The sequence below is a fragment of the Lasioglossum baleicum genome, unplaced genomic scaffold (assembly GCF_051020765.1).
Source record: "Lasioglossum baleicum unplaced genomic scaffold, iyLasBale1 scaffold0024, whole genome shotgun sequence".
Taxonomy (NCBI): Eukaryota; Metazoa; Arthropoda; class Insecta; order Hymenoptera; family Halictidae; genus Lasioglossum; species Lasioglossum baleicum.
This window is the reverse complement of record NW_027469084.1, coordinates 1053006-1062799: the sequence shown is the minus strand read 5'-3', so window position 1 is coordinate 1062799 and position 9794 is coordinate 1053006.

The following is a 9794-nucleotide window of genomic DNA, read 5'->3' as shown; positions in this document are numbered from 1 at the left end:
GTCGCGGCGGGCGAGGTGGAGCAATAATCCCCTCCCCCCCTCTACAAAGATGCGACCTGCCGGTCGACCGCCCTCCTTTTATTTTATAATATTTCATTTTATTCTATATATATTTTATATTCTATATTATAAATTTCATCTTTATCTTTTATTCCCCTTTATTTTGCCCCCCCCTTCTTTTGTTTGTTGTGGTTTGTCCATTGTATTTATTTACTTATTATTATTAATTTATTTATTGACTTTTATTTTATCTATTTTATCTATACACGTTTTCATTTAATGATTTTATCGTTTATTTTAACATATTTTTAAGTTTTATGCGGGCCGACCAGGGGGGTGGGACGGGGGGAGGGGACAGACGCTAGCCGGACCTCGCCTCTGTTCCCTCCTTGTCGCGTGCGGAAGAAAATACAATGCAGCGTGTACGAGTATTTGCACATGTATAAAAATCGGATGGCGCGGTAACAAAAATTCTAAATTATACAGCACAAGTTGCAGCAATGCATGCGCATAAGTTAAATTACCTGCATACCGCCGTTTCCCCAAACTGTGTATTCATAACTGGCACTGGGAGGATCGCAGTGCCACCACTGCGAGGAGGCCCAGGACTCTGAGTGGCATACGCTGGAAGAATGTCCAGCGTGGTCGGCGCCGCGCAGAGACCTAAGGGGCGTTATTGGGACGGACCTGTCGTTGCCGGTCGTGGTCGACCACATGATCGGCAGCGAGAGGTCAAGAGCAGCGTTTGCCTCCTTGTGCGAGATTATGATAACGCGGAAGGAGGCAGCGGAGAGGGAGAGGGAAGCCGACCCCCTCTCCGCCAGGAGGCTAGCATCGGCGGGGCAACCCCGACGAGGCCGACGCCCCCCGGTAAGGGGCCGCCGACGTAATGGCGGCGGTGGGAATACTTAGTACTTCCACCGCCGCCAAGGGGGGCTGGCTGTTAAGGCACCCCCGAGGTGGGCAGGTCGCGGCGGGCGAGGTGGAGCAATAATCCCCTCCCCCCCTCTACAAAGATGCGACCTGCCGGTCGACCGCCCTCCTTTTATTTTATAATATTTCATTTTATTCTATATATATTTTATATTCTATATTATAAATTTCATCTTTATCTTTTATTCCCCTTTATTTTGCCCCCCCCTTCTTTTGTTTGTTGTGGTTTGTCCATTGTATTTATTTACTTATTATTATTTATTTATTTATTGACTTTTATTTTATCTATTTTATCTATACACGTTTTCATTTATAGATTTTATCGTTTATTTTATCATATTTTTAAGTTTTATGCGGGCCGACCAGGGGGGTGGGACGGGGGGATGGGACAGACGCTAGCCGGACCTCGCCTCTGTCCCCTCCTTGTCGCGTGCGGAAGAAAATACAATGCAGCGTGTACGAGTATTTCCACATGTATAATAATCGGATGGCGCGGTAACAAAAATTCTAAATTATACAGCACAAGTTGCAGCAATGCATGCGCATAAGTTAAATTACCTGCATACCGCCGTTTCGTGAAACTGTGTGTTCATAACTGGCACTGGGAGGATCGCAGTGCCACCACTGCGAGGAGGCCCAGGACTCTGCGCGGCATACGCTGGGAGAATGTCCTGCGTGGTCGGCGCCGCGCAGAGTCCTAAGGGGCGTTATTGGGATGGACCTCTCGTTGTCGGTCGCGGTCGACCACATGATCGGCAGTGAGAGGTCAAGAGCAGCGTTTGCCTCCTTCTGCGAGATTGTGATACCGCAGAAGGAGGCAGCGGAGAGGGAGAGGGAAGCCGACCACTCTCGGCCAGGAGGCTAGCATCGTCGGGGCAACCCCGACGAGGCCGACGGCCTCCCGGTAAGGGGCTGCAGACGTAATGGCGGCGGTGGTACTACTTAGTACTTCCACCGCCGCCAAGGGGGGCTGGCCGTTAAGGCGCCCCCGTGGTGGGCAGGTCGCGGGGGGCGAGGTGGAGCAATAATCCCTCCCCTCTACAAAGATGCGACCTGCCGGTCGACCCCCCTCCTTTTATTTTATAATATTTCATTTTATTCTATATATATTTTATATTCTATATTATAAAGTTCGTCTTTATCTTTTATTCCCCTTTATTTTGCCCCCCCTTCTTGTGTTTGTTGTGGTTTGTCCATTGTATTTATTTACTTATTATTATTTATTTATTTATAGACTTTTATTTGATCTATTTTATCTATACACGTTTTCATTTATTGATTTTATCTTCTATTTTATCATATTTTTAAGTTTTATGCGGGTGGACCAGGGGGTGGGACGGGGGGAGGGGACAGACGCTAGCCGGACCTCGCCTCTGTCCCCTCCTTGTCGCGTGCGGAAGAAAATACAATGCAGCGTGTACGAGTATTTGCACATGTATAAAAATCGGATAGCGCGGTAACAAAAATTCTAAATTATACAGCACAAGTTGCAGCAATGCATGCGCATAAGTTAAATTACCTGCATACCGCCGTTTCCTCAAACTGTGTGTTCATAACTGGCACTGGGAGGATCGCAGTGCCACCACTGCGAGGAGGCCCAGGACTCTGCGCGGCATACGCTGGGAGAATGTCCTGCGTGGTCGGCGCCGCGCAGAGACCTAAGGGGCGTTATTGGGATGGACCTCTCGTTGCCGGTCGTGGTCGACCACATGATCGGCAGCGAGAGGTCAAGAGCAGCGTTTGCCTCCTTCTGCGAGATTGTGATAACGCCGCCAAGGGGGGCTGGCCGTTAAGGCGCCCCCGAGGTGGGCAGGTCGCGGGGGGCGAGGTGGAGCAATAATCCCTCCCCTCTACAAAGATGCGACCTGCCGGTCGACCCCCCTCCTTTTATTTTATAATATTTCATTTTATTCTATATATATTTTATATTCTATATTATAAAGTTCGTCTTTATCTTTTATTCCCCTTTATTTTGCCCCCCCTTCTTGTGTTTGTTGTGGTTTGTCCATTGTATTTATTTACTTATTATTATTTATTTATTTATAGACTTTTATTTGATCTATTTTATCTATACACGTTTTCATTTATAGATTTTATCGTTTATTTTATCATATTTTTAAGTTTTATGCGGGCCGACCAGGGGGGTGGGACGGGGGGATGGGACAGACGCTAGCCGGACCTCGCCTCTGTCCCCTCCTTGTCGCGTGCGGAAGAAAATACAATGCAGCGTGTACGAGTATTTCCACATGTATAATAATCGGATGGCGCGGTAACAAAAATTCTAAATTATACAGCACAAGTTGCAGCAATGCATGCGCATAAGTTAAATTACCTGCATACCGCCGTTTCCTCAAACTGTGTGTTCATAACTGGCATTGGGAGGATCGCAGTGCCACCACTGCGAGGAGGCCCAGGACTCTGAGTGGCATACGCTGGGAGAATGTCCTACGTGGTCGGCGCCGCGCAGAGTCCTAAGGGGCGTTATTGGGATGGACCTCTCGTTGCCGGTCGTGGTCGACCACATGATCGGCAGCGAGAGGTCAAGAGCAGCGTTTGCCTCCTTCTGCGAGATTGTGATAACGCAGAAGGAGGCAGCGGAGAGGGAGAGGGAAGCCGACCACTCTCCGCCAGGAGGCTAGCATCGGCGGGGCAACCCCGACGAGGCCGACGGCCTCCCGGTAAGGGGCTGCAGACGTAATGGCGGCGGTGGGACTACTTAGTACTTCCACCGGCGCCAAGGGGGGCTGGCGGTTAAGGCGCCCCCGAGGTGGGCAGGTCGCGGCGGGCGAGATGGAGCAATAATCCCCTCCCCCCCTCTACAAAGATGCGACCTGCCGGTCGACCCCCCTCCTTTTATTTTATAATATTTCATTTTATTCTATATATATTTCATATTCTATATTATAAATTTCATCTTTATCTTTTATACCCCTTTATTTTGCCCCCCCCTTCTAATGTTTGTTGTGGTTTGTCCATTGTATTTATTTACTTATTATTATTAATTTATTTATTGACTTTTATTTTATCTATTTTATCTATACACGTTTTCATTTAATGATTTTATCGTTTATTTTAACATATTTTTAAGTTTTATGCGGGCCGACCAGGGGGGTGGGACGGGGGGAGGGGACAGACGCTAGCCGGACCTCGCCTCTGTTCCCTCCTTGTCGCGTGCGGAAGAAAGTACAATGCAGCGTGTACGAGTATTTGCACATGTATAAAAATCGGATGGCGCGGTAACAAAAATTCTAAATTATACAGCACAAGTTGCAGCAATGCATGCGCATAAGTTAAATTACCTGCATACCGCCGTTTCGTCAAACTGTGTGTTCATAATTGGCACTGGGAGGATCGCAGTGCCACCACTGCGAGGAGGCCCAGGACTCTGCGCGGCATACGCTGGGAGAATGTCCTGCGTGGTCGGCGCCGCGCAGAGTCCTAAGGGGCGTTATTGGGACGGACCTGTCGTTGCCGGTCGTGGTCGACCACATGATCGGCAGCGAGAGGTCAAGAGCAGCGTTTGCCTCCTTGTGCGAGATTATGATAACGCGGAAGGAGGCAGCGGAGAGGGAGAGGGAAGCCGACCCCCTCTCCGCCAGGAGGCTAGCATCGGCGGGGCAACCCCGACGAGGCCGACGGCCCCCCGGTAAGGGGCCGCAGACGTAATGGCGGCGGTGGGAATACTTAGTACTTCCACCGCCGCCAAGGGGGGCTGGCTGTTAAGGCGCCCCCGAGGTGGGCAGGTCGCGGCGGGCGAGGTGGAGCAATAATCCCCTCCCGCCCTCTACAAAGATGCGACCTGCCGGTCGACCCCCCTCCTTTTATTTTATAATATTTCATTTTATTCTATATGTATTTTATATTCTATATTATAAATTTCATCTTTATCTTTTATTCCCCTTTATTTTGCCCCCCCCTTCTTATGTTTGTTGTGGTTTGTCCATTGTATTTATTTACTTATCATTATTTATTTATTTATTGACTTTTATTTTATCTATTTTATCTATACACGTTTTCATTTATTGATTTTATCTTCTATTTTATCATATTTTTAAGTTTTATGCGGGCCGACCAGGGGGGTGGGGCGGGTGGAGGGGACAGACGATAGCCGGAACTCGCCTCTGTCCCCTCCTTGTCGCGTGCGGAAGAAAATACAATGCAGCGTGTACGAGTATTTGCACATGTATAAAAATCGGATGGCGCGGTAACAAAAATTCTAAATTATACAGCACAAGTTGCAGCAATGCATGCGCATAAGTTAAATTACCTGCATACCGCCGTTTCCTCAAACTGTGTGTTCATAACTGGCATTGGGAGGATCGCAGTGCCACCACTGCGAGGAGGCCCAGGACTCTGAGTGGCATACGCTGGGAGAATGTCCTGCGTGGTCGGCGCCGCGCAGAGTCCTAAGGGGCGTTATTGGGATGGACCTCTCGTTGCCGGTCGTGGTCGACCACATGATCGGCAGCGAGAGGTCAAGAGCAGCGTTTGCCTCCTTCTGCGAGATTGTGATAACGCAGAAGGAAGCAGCGGAGAGGGAGAGGGAAGCCGACCCCCTCTCCGCCAGGAGGCTAGCATCGGCGGGGCAACCCCGACGAGGCCGACGGCCCCCCGGTAAGGGGCCGCAGACGTAATGGCGGCGGTGGGAATACATAGTACTTCCACCGCCGCCAAGGGGGGCTGGCTGTTAAGGCGCCCCCGAGGTGGGCAGGTCGCGGCGGGCGAGGTGGAGCAATAATCCCCTCCCCCCCTCTACAAAGATGCGACCTGCCGGTCGACCCCCCTCCTTTTATTTTATAATATTTCATTTTATTCTATATATATTTCATATTCTATATTATAAATTTCATCTTTATCTTTTGTTCCCCTTTATTTTGCCCCCCTCTTCTTATGTTTGTTGTGGTTTGTCGATTGTATTTATTTACTTATTATTATTTATTTATTTATTGACTTCTATTTTATCTATACACGTTTTCATTTATTGATTTTATCTTCTATTTTATCATATTTTTAAGTTTTATGCGGGCCGACCAGGGGGGTGGGACGGGGGGAGGGGACAGACGCTAGCCGGACCTCGCCTCTGTTCCCTCCTTGTAGCGTGCGGAAGAAAATACAATGCAGCGTGTACGAGTATTTGCACATGTATAAAAATCGGATGGCGCGGTAACAAAAATTCTAAATTATACAGCACAAGTTGCAGCAATGCATGCGCATAAGTTAAATTACCTGCATACCGCCGTTTCCTCAAACTGTGTGTTCATAACTGGCACTGGGAGGATCGCAGTGCCACCACTGCGAGGAGGCCCAGGACTCTGAGTGGCATACGCTGGAAGAATGTCCAGCGTGGTCGGCGCCGCGCAGAGACCTAAGGGGCGTTATTGGGATGGACCTCTCGTTGCCGGTCGTGGTCGACCACATGATCGGCAGCGAGAGGTCAAGAGCAGCGTTTGCCTCCTTCTGCGAGATTGTGATAACGCAGAAGGAGGCAGCGGAGAGGGAGAGGGAAGCCGACCACTCTCCGCCAGGAGGCTAGCATCGGCGGGGCAACCCCGACGAGGCCGACGGCCTCCCGGTAAGGGGCTGCAGACGTAATGGCGGCGGTGGGACTACTTAGTACTACCACCGCCGCCAAGGGGGGCTGGCGGTTAAGGCGCCCCCGAGGTGGGCAGGTCGCGGCGGGCGAGGTGGAGCAATAATCCCCTCCCCCCCTCTACAAAGATGCGACCTGCCGGTCGACCCCCCTCCTTTTATTTTATAATATTTCATTTTATTCTATATATATTTCATATTCTATATTATAAATTTCATCTTTATCTTTTATACCCCTTTATTTTGCCCCCCCCTTCTTATGTTTGTTGTGGTTTGTCCATTGTATTTATTTACTTATTATTATTAATTTATTTATTGACTTTTATTTTATCTATTTTATCTATACACGTTTTCATTTAATGATTTTATCGTTTATTTTAACATATTTTTAAGTTTTATGCGGGCCGACCAGGGGGGTGGGACGGGGGGAGGGGACAGACGCTAGCCGGACCTCGCCTCTGTTCCCTCCTTGTCGCGTGCGGAAGAAAGTACAATGCAGCGTGTACGAGTATTTGCACATGTATAAAAATCGGATGGCGCGGTAACAAAAATTCTAAATTATACAGCACAAGTTGCAGCAATGCATGCGCATAAGTTAAATTACCTGCATACCGCCGTTTCGTCAAACTGTGTGTTCATAATTGGCACTGGGAGGATCGCAGTGCCACCACTGCGAGGAGGCCCAGGACTCTGCGCGGCATACGCTGGGAGAATGTCCTGCGTGGTCGGCGCCGCGCAGAGTCCTAAGGGGCGTTATTGGGACGGACCTGTCGTTGCCGGTCGTGGTCGACCACATGATCGGCAGCGAGAGGTCAAGAGCAGCGTTTGCCTCCTTGTGCGAGATTATGATAACGCGGAAGGAGGCAGCGGAGAGGGAGAGGGAAGCCGACCCCCTCTCCGCCAGGAGGCTAGCATCGGCGGGGCAACCCCGACGAGGCCGACGGCCCCCCGGTAAGGGGCCGCAGACGTAATGGCGGCGGTGGGAATACTTAGTACTTCCACCGCCGCCAAGGGGGGCTGGCTGTTAAGGCGCCCCCGAGGTGGGCAGGTCGCGGCGGGCGAGGTGGAGCAATAATCCCCTCCCGCCCTCTACAAAGATGCGACCTGCCGGTCGACCCCCCTCCTTTTATTTTATAATATTTCATTTTATTCTATATGTATTTTATATTCTATATTATAAATTTCATCTTTATCTTTTATTCCCCTTTATTTTGCCCCCCCCTTCTTATGTTTGTTGTGGTTTGTCCATTGTATTTATTTACTTATCATTATTTATTTATTTATTGACTTTTATTTTATCTATTTTATCTATACACGTTTTCATTTATTGATTTTATCTTCTATTTTATCATATTTTTAAGTTTTATGCGGGCCGACCAGGGGGGTGGGGCGGGTGGAGGGGACAGACGATAGCCGGAACTCGCCTCTGTCCCCTCCTTGTCGCGTGCGGAAGAAAATACAATGCAGCGTGTACGAGTATTTGCACATGTATAAAAATCGGATGGCGCGGTAACAAAAATTCTAAATTATACAGCACAAGTTGCAGCAATGCATGCGCATAAGTTAAATTACCTGCATACCGCCGTTTCCTCAAACTGTGTGTTCATAACTGGCATTGGGAGGATCGCAGTGCCACCACTGCGAGGAGGCCCAGGACTCTGAGTGGCATACGCTGGGAGAATGTCCTGCGTGGTCGGCGCCGCGCAGAGTCCTAAGGGGCGTTATTGGGATGGACCTCTCGTTGCCGGTCGTGGTCGACCACATGATCGGCAGCGAGAGGTCAAGAGCAGCGTTTGCCTCCTTCTGCGAGATTGTGATAACGCAGAAGGAAGCAGCGGAGAGGGAGAGGGAAGCCGACCCCCTCTCCGCCAGGAGGCTAGCATCGGCGGGGCAACCCCGACGAGGCCGACGGCCCCCCGGTAAGGGGCCGCAGACGTAATGGCGGCGGTGGGAATACATAGTACTTCCACCGCCGCCAAGGGGGGCTGGCTGTTAAGGCGCCCCCGAGGTGGGCAGGTCGCGGCGGGCGAGGTGGAGCAATAATCCCCTCCCCCCCTCTACAAAGATGCGACCTGCCGGTCGACCCCCCTCCTTTTATTTTATAATATTTCATTTTATTCTATATATATTTCATATTCTATATTATAAATTTCATCTTTATCTTTTGTTCCCCTTTATTTTGCCCCCCTCTTCTTATGTTTGTTGTGGTTTGTCGATTGTATTTATTTACTTATTATTATTTATTTATTTATTGACTTCTATTTTATCTATACACGTTTTCATTTATTGATTTTATCTTCTATTTTATCATATTTTTAAGTTTTATGCGGGCCGACCAGGGGGGTGGGACGGGGGGAGGGGACAGACGCTAGCCGGACCTCGCCTCTGTTCCCTCCTTGTAGCGTGCGGAAGAAAATACAATGCAGCGTGTACGAGTATTTGCACATGTATAAAAATCGGATGGCGCGGTAACAAAAATTCTAAATTATACAGCACAAGTTGCAGCAATGCATGCGCATAAGTTAAATTACCTGCATACCGCCGTTTCCTCAAACTGTGTGTTCATAACTGGCACTGGGAGGATCGCAGTGCCACCACTGCGAGGAGGCCCAGGACTCTGAGTGGCATACGCTGGAAGAATGTCCAGCGTGGTCGGCGCCGCGCAGAGACCTAAGGGGCGTTATTGGGATGGACCTCTCGTTGCCGGTCGTGGTCGACCACATGATCGGCAGCGAGAGGTCAAGAGCAGCGTTTGCCTCCTTCTGCGAGATTGTGATAACGCAGAAGGAGGCAGCGGAGAGGGAGAGGGAAGCCGACCACTCTCCGCCAGGAGGCTAGCATCGGCGGGGCAACCCCGACGAGGCCGACGGCCTCCCGGTAAGGGGCTGCAGACGTAATGGCGGCGGTGGGACTACTTAGTACTACCACCGCCGCCAAGGGGGGCTGGCGGTTAAGGCGCCCCCGAGGTGGGCAGGTCGCGGCGGGCGAGGTGGAGCAATAATCCCCTCCCCCCCTCTACAAAGATGCGACCTGCCGGTCGACCCCCCTCCTTTTATTTTATAATATTTCATTTTATTCTATATATATTTCATATTCTATATTATAAATTTCATCTTTATCTTTTATACCCCTTTATTTTGCCCCCCCCTTCTTATGTTTGTTGTGGTTTGTCCATTGTATTTATTTACTTATTATTATTAATTTATTTATTGACTTTTATTTTATCTATTTTATCTATACACGTTTTCATTTATAGATTTTAGCGTTTATTT